Genomic DNA, 12,075 nt, shown 5'->3' with positions numbered 1-12,075 from the left:
CCTTGAGAACAAATCCATCCTTTCTGCCCAAAGTTGTTTCTCAAACTAATATTAATCAATCCATCGATCTACCAGTTTTTTTCCCAAATTATTCTGACAGAGCTGAACAAAAACTACATATCTGAAGTAGGATATTCATTTGTCTGCAACCTGTGGGTTATGGATCCGATATCGGATCCGAACCGGCATGGTTTTCCAGCTATGGATCCAAGCTCTCAGCTCCTCCCCTCACCCATAATGCCCTGCTCTACCCTCATGACCTCAGATCTCTGGTGACTGGATTTGTATTCATAGCTCTCAGCTAAGTGGTTATTTCTTACCTGTTAAAACAGAAAATTTAAAGTTTTTTGTGTATTTCTGTGTGAAAGTTTAGGTTTCCCTCTTTGATAGTTTTATTTTGAGTTAAATTAAGTAATTTTTTTCCCTCCCTCGCTGTTGTAGAGTGTGTGTTGGGCCTGTGTGTCTTATTTGTTTAAGTTACTTTTTGTAGCTTTATAGATTTGAATGGCTGATCAGCCCAAATCTATTTTCTAGTGTGGCCATAAGCTCTCACCGCTGATGGCCACACTCGTGTAAGTGTCTCGGGGTTGAACACCTCACATCTGGTTGCTCCATTTGTGCAGGGTTCAACCCCAGGGCACTGAGGAGCGGAGGTCCAAGCTTGTCTTGGCGGGTCTTTACCGCCAGACTCGGCTCCGCCTCCTTCGGGAACAACTGTGGCTACGGTTGCTCCCTGTGGCACCCCTCCTGCTCCTGGGACTCAACCTCCCGCTTCTGGAGAGGAGAGGGATGCTAGAAAAAAGGACGGAGGGCTTACAACAAGCGGGCCGAGACCTCTGTTTCGCCCCGCCAGCCAAGCGGCTTCTCCCTCGGTCTCCTCCTTCGGCTCCTGTCCCCTGTGTGCTTTTCACCGGGTCCTGAGGAGGAGGAGACCCGATCTCCGAGGCTATCGAGGAGGCACTCCAGGCCTACCTCGGTAGCCTCGCCGAGATCTACATATAGCCTTTCTGATGCTGATCTGGACCGGATGATGAGAAGGTTCATCCAGGCCCAGATGCAGATGGAGTGTTTGCCTCCTCTGGGGAGCTCAACACCCTTTTAAGCCTATTGCTCCTTCTCCGACCCGCTATCCGGGTTCGGAGCAGCTGGAGCCGAGCAGCCGGCCGGGGTGGGTGGCGCCGATAGGTTTTGGTGCCGGATCCGACCCTGCCCTAGTGCGTCGGATCCGACCTCTCGGAGCCTGGATCCGAGCCTCGGATCCGGGGATCAGTGCTCCTTCCCTGCGTCGGAGCCGGAGCTGCCTCCCTGATCCGAAAGGCCGGGGCCCTGCTCCGTCCACTCTTCGATCTCGGGGAGCCGATTGTCGGATCCTTTGGTGATGTAGTGGAGAGGGCTCTGTTGAGGGTCTCCGGACCCCGCACTTGTTCGGCTCCGCCCCGCTCCTCTGCACTGGGCCAGGCTTCCACCATCCGGCCCTGGGACAGCCCGCTTGTGCCCCAAGTTGCTCCTATGGAGCAATTGCTTGCGAGGACTCCTCTGACAGCCCCCAGAGGAGGTCGGAGGCACATTGACTCCCGAGTCTCTCACAGAAGACACGGACTTGGAGGAAGGGAAGGCTCCCCACGGTCACCCCGAGGATGTCTCCTTTGGAGACATCATGGAAATGCCGCATAAGGGGTGGTCTGCCCCAAGTCTTCCTCGGACGAGTCCGTGTTCTTGGAGGCATTTGAAACGGCCCGTCTACCTCTTGGGTGTCCCCTGCCGACCCCTGGTGGACCTTATTACCACCAGGGCGTGGAAGGAACCGGACACCGTGGAGCCAATTCCCAAGAGACCGGATAGGATCCTTAGTCCGCCATCCGACCGGGCCCATTGGAGTAAGGGGCCTCCGGTAGATGCCATGTTGACGGCGGCCACAAAGAGGGAACTGGCTCAGGAGAGTCCTCAGTCCACCCACCGAGCAAGGAGTCTCGGATGATGGACCGCTTGGGAAGCGGATGTTTAGTTCGGCGACCTTCTCGGTAAGGGCGCTGAACTATTTGGCACATGTCATTAGGATGCAGCGAGATCTTATTAAAGAATACGCTGCATCCCCGAGTCCATTTCGGAGGAGGACAGAGTTCTGCACTCCACCCGTATGGCCACTCTTAGGTCAGTTACAAACTTTCTATGCGGCTACTCTCCCATGCAACGGAAGGCGCTAGAGCTGCGGGACAGGACTGGTCACTAGACGCCAGGCCTGGCCCGCCACCGCGACTGCGATTTTTCTGAGCCCTTCAAAGCGCCCCTGCGCGCCTTGATGGTTCTGCTCTGTTTGGCAAGACCGTTGACCCAGATAAAGAGCACGGGAAGACGCTGTCTGCCGGGGGAATCCTTCTCTGCACCCCAGAGGCCCTATTCTAGGAACCAAAAGGGTCAGAAGAAGATGTGGTTCCGAAGTCGCAGCAGTCCCAGCCTGCTCGGACAACCAGTCCTTCCGTGGCAGAGGAGGACAGGAGGACGCCGCCTCTAGAGGCAGAGGGGCTCCCAGAAACTTCGGGTCCAGGGAACCTTTCTCTGAACGCTCCGCCGCAGCAACCCTGAGGGTTGCCCGACTGCTCTACTCTGGAGGCAGTCGGGCACTTAGCGGCATGGGAGTCCATAACATCGGACCGCTGGGTTCTCCAAATCATATCCAGAGGATATCGCATTCCTTTCCTTTACCTTCCAAAGTTGAAGTCCCTCCCAGACGCCCACCCGGTCAACGGGAGGCGCAGAAATTGGCCATCTGCTAAAGAAAGAGCCATCCAGCCCGTTCCCCAGACCAGATCGGATCAGGGTTCTACTCCAGATTCTTTTGGTGCCAAAAAGACGGGGAACTAAGACCAATCCTAGACCTCTCTCTTGAATCTGGCAGTCCCCAAAGAAAAATTCAATGGTCACTCTGCAATCTATTCTCCCCTTCTGGGAGAAAATCACTGGATGTGCTCGATAGACCTCAAGGATGCGTGCTACCACATCCTGATGGACAGGCGCCCAGGAGGTTTCTCCGCTTCGGCTGGGAGCCAGTCACTACCAGTTCGGGTCCTTCCCTTTGGTCTCACCACAGCCCCCAGGGTGTTCACCAAAGTATTAGCAGTGGTAGCGGCCCACCTGAGGCTTCAGGGGGTGCAGGTCTTTCCCTACCTGGACGACTGGCTTCACGCCCCAACAAGGCATCTACTTCTATTGGCGAGACTCCTTTCTCCATCTTGCTCCCTTTCTGGGCATCACAATAAATACAAAGAAATCCAACCTGGCCCACACAGCTCTTAGATTTTATAGGGGCCAGGCTAGACACAAGGAGTTTACGAGCCTTCCTCACTGCGGACAGAGTTCTAAATCTGCAGCTCCAGGTGCGGGCCATTCTCCATTCAAGTTCTGTTCGAGTTGGTCCTGAGGGCTCTAGGGTCCATGGCATCGGCTATAGCACTTCTTCCTCTTGCCAGGCTCAATATGCATTCTACAGTGGACGCTTTTAGTACAGTGGTCATACCTTGCTCTCCCATGCATCATCCCATAGCGATCAGCAAGGCTTGCGTCCCTCTTGTGGTGGCTCCACTCCCGGATCTCCACAAGGGCCGCCCATTTTGTGCTTCTCCCCTCTCGCCACGGTGACCACGGACGCCTCCCCTCGGGGGGGCACACACTGGCGGGGGACGTCAAGGCACGTGGAGCGATTCAGAGACCTTACTGCATATCAATGTTCTAGAGATGAGAGCAGTGCTCTTAGTTGCTAGCACTTCAGGACTTTCTTCCCTTGGGAACAATTGCAATTCAATCGGACAACATGTCTGTTGTCTGGTACATCAACAAGCAAGGGGAACAAGGTCTTACCCTCTTTGTCGAGAGGCCATGAGAGTTTGGGAATGGGCAATCTCCACCAATCGCTTTCTAATAGCAACGCACATTCCGGTCGGTCCAACATCCTAGCGGACAAGCTCAGTCGCACCATTCTGACCCCTACGAGTGGTCTCTCAATTGTCAAGTAGCGGACGCATATTCGCACGGTGGGGAACCCTTCATGCGATCTTTTGCTTCTCCCTCAAACACCAAGTGCGACAGTTTCTGGTGCATGCTCTTCTGTATGCCTATCCACCCTTGCCTCTGATGCTCCAGGTTCTTCAGAAAGCCTCTCGGTGGGTTGCAGAATGATTCTCATTGCTCCATTCTGGCCTCGACAGATCTGGTTCCCCTTCCTAAGGTCTCACTCGGTGAATCCTCCTTGGATTCTAGATCCCATCCCGGATCTGATATCCCATCCATCCTGCATTCCTCCTCGAATCTGGACAACCTGAAGCTGACCGCTTGGCTGCTCCAGCTCCACTCTTGATTAGGACTCGGTATTTCATCACCGGTTAAGGCAATTTTGGTGGCAGCTCATAAACCATCCACTAGAGAGGTTTACAAGCAAGTGGAACAAGGCCTGAATCCCTTCATGGTTCCTCTTCCTTTAGTGCTTGACTTTCTAACCACTCTCTTTAACGATGGTGCCAGCAGTTCCACAGTCAAAGTACAACTGGCGGCAATTTCTCACTATCACATTGGCCATGACTCTAATCCTCTTATGTCAGCCAAATTGTGTAAAATTTTTCTTAAAGGTACTTTTCTTCTCAGGCCCCTATAAAACAAGCAGTTCCTCCTTGGGACCTCTCTGGTCCTACAGGCCTTGACCGCCTCCTTCGAGCCTGCGGTGGATCTCAAATTCTTGTCCTACAAGACAGCCTTTTGGTAGCCATTACATCGCCAAGAGAGTTTCTGAACTTCAAGAACTACCAGCTAAACCTCCTTACTTGGTATTTCATCCGGACTGTGTCTCCCTCAGGACCAACCCGTCCTTTCTTCCTAAAATCGCTTCTGAAGCAAACATCAATCAGTCCATTAACCTCCCTGTTTACTTCCCTAAATATGAAAACAAAGGTGAATATAAGCTACATTCACTAGATGTTCACAGGCAACTTAGATTTTATCTGAACAGGACAGCTGGTCATAGGCAATCCGACCAGCTGTTTATTTCCTTTGTAAAATTCAATTTGGGCAAGCCAATATCTAAAGTTTCTCTGTCCCGCTGGATTTCACAGTGCATTTTATTGGCTTATCAAGCTTCAGGAAGTGTTCATGCCCATTCAACCCGGTCAGTATCTACCTCGGCAGCCTTCAAGGCTAGGATTCCTCTAGATGATATTTGTGCAGCAGCCACGGGCTTCATCTCATCGTTTATTTCCCACTATAAGTTGGATCTTGCATCTAGGGTAGAGCATCCCTTTGGCTTCGCGGGTGCTCGGAATATCCTTCCATGATGGCAAGATTCAGGTAGCTGGGGGGACTGTCCCACAGGTTGCAGACAAATGAATATCCTACTTCAGATTTAGAAGTTATGTACTCACCATAACGTTCCATCTGAGTAGGTGTATTCATTTGTCTGCAACCATCCCGCTATCCCCCTGGCCTTCAGCTTTCCTGCATATTCTATGTTACCCTTTTTAGGGTGTTGTTGCTTTGGCAAACTCGATCTGAGGTCATGAGGGTAGAGCAGGGCATTATGGGTGAGGGGAGGAGCTGAGAGCTTGGATCCATAGCTGGAAAACCATGCCGGTTCGGATCCGATATCGGATCCATAACCCACAGGTTGCAGACAAATGAATACACCTACTCAGATGGAACGTTATGGTGAGTACATAACTTCTAATTTTTGGATGTCCATCGACAGCTCAGATATTATTTGCATAGAACTAAACAATTCAGGAAATCAGATCAGTTATTTGTCTCCTATGCAGAAAACAGGAAAGGTCTCCCAGTATCAAAAGTGACCTTATCCAGATGGTTGTCTTCCACCATTTCTTATGTGTATTCGCTCAGAGGCAAGCAACTACCCTCAAAGAACGAGCACACTCAACCAGGAGCCTATCCACTTCTACAGCCTTTCAGGATAGGCTACCCATTGATACCATTGTGCAGCAGCTACTTGGGCCACTCCTCATACCTTTGTCTTTCATTACAAATTAGATTTGGCCTCCAGGGACAGAGCCAGTTTTGGTTCCACAGTACTCAAGAGTCTGTTCCATTGAGCCACCGGGATACAGGTGCTAGGGACGCGGTCCCATCCAGCAAGAAGAAAGGCGAGATTGACAACTTAACATTTAGAAGTTATGTACCTACCATAACATTCCATGTTAGTTGTCTTCTCTTCTTCTTTTCTTCCGTCTCCTCCCTCCTTCCCCTGGTCTGGACAGATCTTGAAGAGTTTCTCTTTATCAGATTCACTCTCCTTAATTCTTTAGAGAGTCTATCTTAAGAACTTTTGCCTAGTTCTTCTAGGCTAGTTTTGCTATTCCTTTGGGATTAGTATTATTGGCAGGGTTATTTAGCTACCAAACGAGATCTGAGGTAGTCGCATCATGGGATATAGGGTTGCCTCGAGCTGGTAAAAGGAGTTCTCAAGCTAAGCAAGTGCCGAAGTTGGGAGGAGGCCGGTCGGACTCCCCATCAGCAAAGAAAGAAAGAGAGAAGACAACTAACATGGAACGTTATGGTGGGTACATAACTTCTAATTCACTGTCACATGTAGCTAAGACTTTGAATTCATATATCTTCTCTTGGTCTGGATGTTCAAACTTCAAGCTGCTATCTATGTATTTGCAATATGCCCATTTACCACACTTCTTAGTCCCTTTAACTGTGTTGGGCTTGATGGTCTCCTGTCTTTTATATAACTTTGGGTAACATAGTTGTCTTTTTAATGACTTATAATTCTTTAGAGAAAAACTAGGTTTCTCATCTATCAGTTCTTTGATATCTTTATCTGTTTTCAGTATATCCCAATGTTTCCTCACTATATTCATGTATACCTGCACATTGCTGGAATAATAAAAGGGTACTCTGACTTTCTTGATAACCTGATTACTCTTTGGACATGCCTTATGGACATCATCCTGTTTAGAAAAGTAGGGCTTGGCTTTGGATTCTTTAAGTCTGCTAACTTCTTTCACACTGATATCAATATCTTCTACATTATATCCTCTGTCTTTTAGTTCCCCACTAAATTTTTCAGCTTGTTGGTAGAAATCTTGATCCAATACGTTCAACCTCGAGGCCCTATACACCTGGTTATGCATAATATTTCTAAAGATATAGGGTGGGTGCATGCTGTCTTTCGCTAAAGGATGATTAACATAGCACTCCTTCCTTCTTATACTGCCTGGTAGTAATATGTTCTTATTCATTCCCTGAGACTGATTACAATATTATTGGCACAGATGCCCATATAGTTACACCATTCGACTGCAGTAGTGGTCTCCGCACAAACAAAAACATACTGCCATGACAACATTGACGTAGCTATTGGCACATGATGTGCCCATAGCTACACCATTCGACTGCCAGTATGGGTCTCGCACAAACAAAAACAAATTATTCATGTTGACCAACAGACAGTAGAATGAATATGTCAACTACTGAGGATAGTTTTAGAGAATAATGTGTTTTTGTTTGGGTGGGACCCATACTGACAGTCAAATGGCGTAGCTATGGGCACATCATGTGCCAATAGCTAAGCCAATGCTGTCATTGGTACATAATCTGAAATAGTTATTGGGTGTGTATCACAACTTTAAATTAAATGTACATGTTCTTGTTAAATGTAAATTCTGTCTAGCCTAGATCAGTTTTGTATCTTGAGGAATAATATATAAATTCACTCCTAACTCCTAGTATTGAATTCACATCTTCCATACCAAATATTTTCATATATTTCTTCAGAAATCTATCCTCCTTTGTGATACTTTTCCTTCTGGGCCCCCAGACGCATCTTCACTGCTACAAATCAAATTCAAGTCCCCACCTATAATCCTGGGTGAAAGTTGATTATTTCTCCCAGAATTTTCTTAAGCTCCATTATAGCAGTTTTAGGTGGAACATAAATACATGCCAGTGTAATCCTCCTTCCTTGCCAGTAGTCACTTAGTACTACAAGTCTACCATTATTATCTTTTTTATACTCTTCTATCACTATATGAGCTCTTGTTGCAATTAATATAAGTACTTCTCTTTTCCTTTGTCCCAGGTATTCCACTGAATAACCATCCTGAAAACCTTTCTTTATCAAATTCACATGTTCATTTCTTTCTAAATGTGTCTTCTGTAGCATAGCAATTCACACTCTACTTTTTTAGTATAGTTCACTACTCTTTGTTTTTTTGTATTTATCTGTGAGACCATTGGCATTTAAAGACATTACAAAAAGCATCATTGTGTTAAAAAGTTATTATTCCCACCTTTTATGTATAGCAGCTATTTTGTTAAATGTCTAATTCTAGCTTTTTTGTTACATGCATACACTGTTTGGCAGGTTGATCTTTTATACAGTTGTTTCTTGTCATTTCCATTTGAGCCTAAGTCACATCTTACAAAATTTTTTGATCTGAAGTAGTTGACTTCATTTGGTCTTCAACCTGTGGGTCTATGGATCCGAATCAGATCCAACACAGCTGCATCACTATCATCTGATATGAGCTCCAAGCTCCTCCCCTTACCCATAATGCCCCCTGTCTCCTTCCTCCCTTCAGAGCTCATTTGCCTCTATTCAGCTAAGCATCGTGGTCTAGAGCTCCGAGCGTTTTCTGGGTGAGTTATTACAATTTTGTCAGGGTTTAGTGTTCTTCCTTTTCTTTTCTGTTTCCCACACCTCTCCTACCTGTGTTCACTCGTTGGTTGTGTAAAAAAAAAATTGTTATATAGTTGTAGTAGTTGTAGTTTCCCCTTGGCCTTCCCACTCCCCTTTCTTGTGAGTGTGTTTGTGTGTTTCCCTTTTCTCTTTCAGGCATTAGGATGGCTAATACTCCTAAACCTGTGTTTAGGAAGTGCACAGAGTGTAGCCATAAGCTCTCTCTAGCTGATGGCCACAGTCTGTGTGTAGTTTGCGTGGGCACGGCCCACTTGGTTACCTCCTGCTCCATTTGTGTGGGCTTCAACCTGCAGGCCCTTAAGGACAGAAGGGCTAAGCTTGTTTTAAATGTCTTGCTTCCCTCATCGGGGATGGCTGTCCCCGCAACCCTGGCTTCAGCCTCTTCTTCTGCTGCTCCCACCTCTTCTCCTCCCCAGACCTCTGGGACTCAACCTCCAGCCATGAGGTCTGGGGACGGAGACAGGCATCAAAGAAAGGAGAAACCACGCAAACGGTCTCTGGACCGTTTGGCAACAGTGGGGCCTCCAGCCAAGTGTAAAACCCCCACCAGGCCCAGCACCCGCTGGCTCTACTCTTCCAGGTTTTCCCCTGAGCTGGAGGGGTTGCGGTCTCCTCCATGGATGTCCCCTCATCGGCTTTCCCGGATAGTGTCAGTGGCTTCTTCCCGGTCGACCCGTAGTTTGAGTGAGGCAGAGATGGACAGGATGATGCAGAAGTTCATCCTCACCTAAATACAGATGGAAGTCTTCCCGGCCCCCTCTACCTCCGGAGCAGGGAGCTCGCAGACCTTTTTCACCCCTATATCTCCTTCTCCGATCCAACCTTCGGTTTCTGAGTCTTTGTATTCAAGGACTCTCAGGGTCGGGGGTTTCCTGTCGATGTTATCTTGTACCTCAACGCCAGCCATTGCCTTGAATGTGTCGGATCTGACTGGGTCGGATCTGAGCTCTCAGAGCCGTAGTCTCTGTGTCGGATCTGAGGGGGTTCTTTTGGTTCCGAGTTTGTCGGAGCGCAGTCTCCCCCTTGGCATCTCGGCTCCTGTAGTCTCAACTCCGGCTCCCCTGTCAGATGCAAGGGGAACAACTCCGTTGGTAGTTTCTCATGATGTTCACTCCCGTTTGGCTTTTGACATGGTGGAGAGGGTTCTCTCGAGTTCATCGAGGCCCCTGACCATCTCATGTTCGGACTCCGCCCTGACTACCTCTGTTTTTGGTACGGCCCCGACCTTCCTGCCATCTCAGGGACAGCCTGTGCATGTTTTGCCGCAGGAAGCCACCAAAAGGGAGCAACAAGAGGTTTGCGAGTTCCCCCCAGAGAGCCCCACTAAGGAGGTTCTACACAAATGGATGGGCAAAAGGAGGCACTTGGACTCCTTTCCAGAGTCCCTCACCAAAGACACTGACTTGGAGAAAGTGGGAGGTTCCCCTCAATAACCACCTGAGGCTGTCTCCTTTGGAGACATCATGGAACTCCTTTGCAAAAGGGGGGGGTGGTCTGCCCAGAAACTGACCTCGGATGAGTCAGTGTTCCTAGAGGCATTCGGCAGAGGTCCATCTACTTCCTGGGTGTCCCCTCCCACGGATCCTCTTGAGGACCTCATTACATCTTGGACATGGAAGGAACCGGACACAGTGGAGCCCATCCCTAGGAGCCCAGACAAGGTTCTCAGCCCCCCCACCAGACAGGACTAGTTGGAGTTAGGGGTCCCCTGTGGAAGCTATGTTGGTGGCTGCCGCCACAAAAAAAGAGCTTGCGCAGGAGAACTGTGTGGTCCATCCTCCTTACTGGGAGTCGAGGACCATGGACCGTCTCGGGAAGCGGGTGTTTGCTTCAGAAACCTTTACTATAAGGACGCTGAACTACATGCCACACATAATTCGACTGCAGCGAGACCTAGTCAAAGAGGTCGCTGAGTTGCCCCTAGACCCCATGTCAGCGGAGGGCAAGAAGGTGTTCTCTGCATGGATGGCCCTTTCAAAGCGGTAGCTAACACGTCCGTGCGTCTTCTCTCCCATGCTACAGAGGGAGCTGTCAGGGTGGCCAGTTCCGGCATTGCCATGAGGTATCATGCCTGGCTCCAGCTGTGTCAATTCATAGAATCCTTCAAGGAGACTTTTGCAAATGCCCCTTATGATGATTCTTCCCTGTTTGGCAAAACAGTTTGTGACACTTTGATCCAGAGTGGAAAGGACGGGAAGACACTATCTGCCGTCAGGATCTGCTTCTCTGTCCCTCAAAGATCCTTCACTAGGAATCAGCGAGGGACAAGGAAGATGTAGTTCCGAAAGTCTCAGTTCTCCGGGAACACTCAGGACTCACCTTCCCGTAGAGACAGAGGGGGTTATGACAAACACCGTCCAAGAGGCAGAAGGGGTCCGAGGAATGCTGGATCTCGAGAACCTTTCTTGGACAGACCTGTGCAGCAGCCCTGAGGGGCTGCCTGACTGCTCCTCTCTGGAGAGAGTCGGGGGTTGCTTTTCACTACATCCAGCGACATGTGGGAGTCCATAACATCAGACTGTTGGGTGTTGCAAATTATATCCAGAGGTTATTTCAGCCGTTCACCAAACCACCTCTCCCACCAAAATGCTTCCCAGGCATTCCACCTACCCAAAGGGAGGGAGCAACTCTAGAAATCAACAAGCTGCTCAGGAAACGAGTCATCCATCCCATCTCCCTAGACCAATCCAAATACCTTTTTAGTGCCAAAGAAAATGGGGACCTAAGACCCATCCTGGATCTAGCCACTTTGAACCTATCAGTAGCCAAGGAGAAATTCCGGATGGTCACTCTTCAGTCCATCCAGTCCTACCTGCAGGAGCAAGATTGGATGTGCTCGATCGATCTCCAGGATGCGTACTATCATATAAAGATGGACAGACGCTCACACAGGTGTCTCCGCTTCTGGCTGGGAGTCATTATCAGTTCAGAGCCCTCCCATTTGATCTCACCACCACAGGCCCCAGGGTGTCCACCAAAGTGATGACAGTTGTAGAGGCTCACCTGAAGCTTCAGGGAATTCAGGTATTCCCTTACCTGGATGATTGGCTCTTTGCTGTCCCCACCAAGCATCTACTTTACTGAGCCAGGGACTATTTTCTATTATTAGCAAACTGCTTGGGCATCGCCATCAGTATCAGCAAATCTTCACTGATCCCTGTTCAAGTTCTGGAATTCATTGGTGCTCGGCTGGATACTATACAAACTAAAGTTTATCTCACCCCAGAAAGGGTACGCAACCTCAGGGTTCATGTCTCTGACATCCTCTGAGTTCATCTTCCTACAGCAGAGACAGTTCTTCGGGCGCTGGGGTCCATGGCGGCTACTATCACTCTCCTACCCCTTGCTTGGCTACACATGTGAATCCTTCAGTG

General features: G+C 49.0%; 1 protein-coding gene across 1 annotated transcript in view; it reads left to right on the top strand.

The window, feature by feature from the left end:
* The window catches only part of CCDC152 (coiled-coil domain containing 152), a 1,110,728-nt gene that overhangs the window by 26,839 nt on the left and 1,071,814 nt on the right, over positions 1 to 12,075 (top strand). The gene's annotated exons all lie outside the window — the stretch shown is intronic.

The sequence above is a fragment of the Protopterus annectens genome, chromosome 1.part0 (assembly GCF_019279795.1).
Source record: "Protopterus annectens isolate FY-2018-M chromosome 1.part0, PAN1.0, whole genome shotgun sequence".
Classification (NCBI taxonomy): Eukaryota; Metazoa; Chordata; order Ceratodontiformes; family Protopteridae; genus Protopterus; species Protopterus annectens.
The sequence above is the reverse complement of the archived record's forward strand: the minus strand, read 5'-3'. Positions and strand labels throughout refer to the sequence as shown.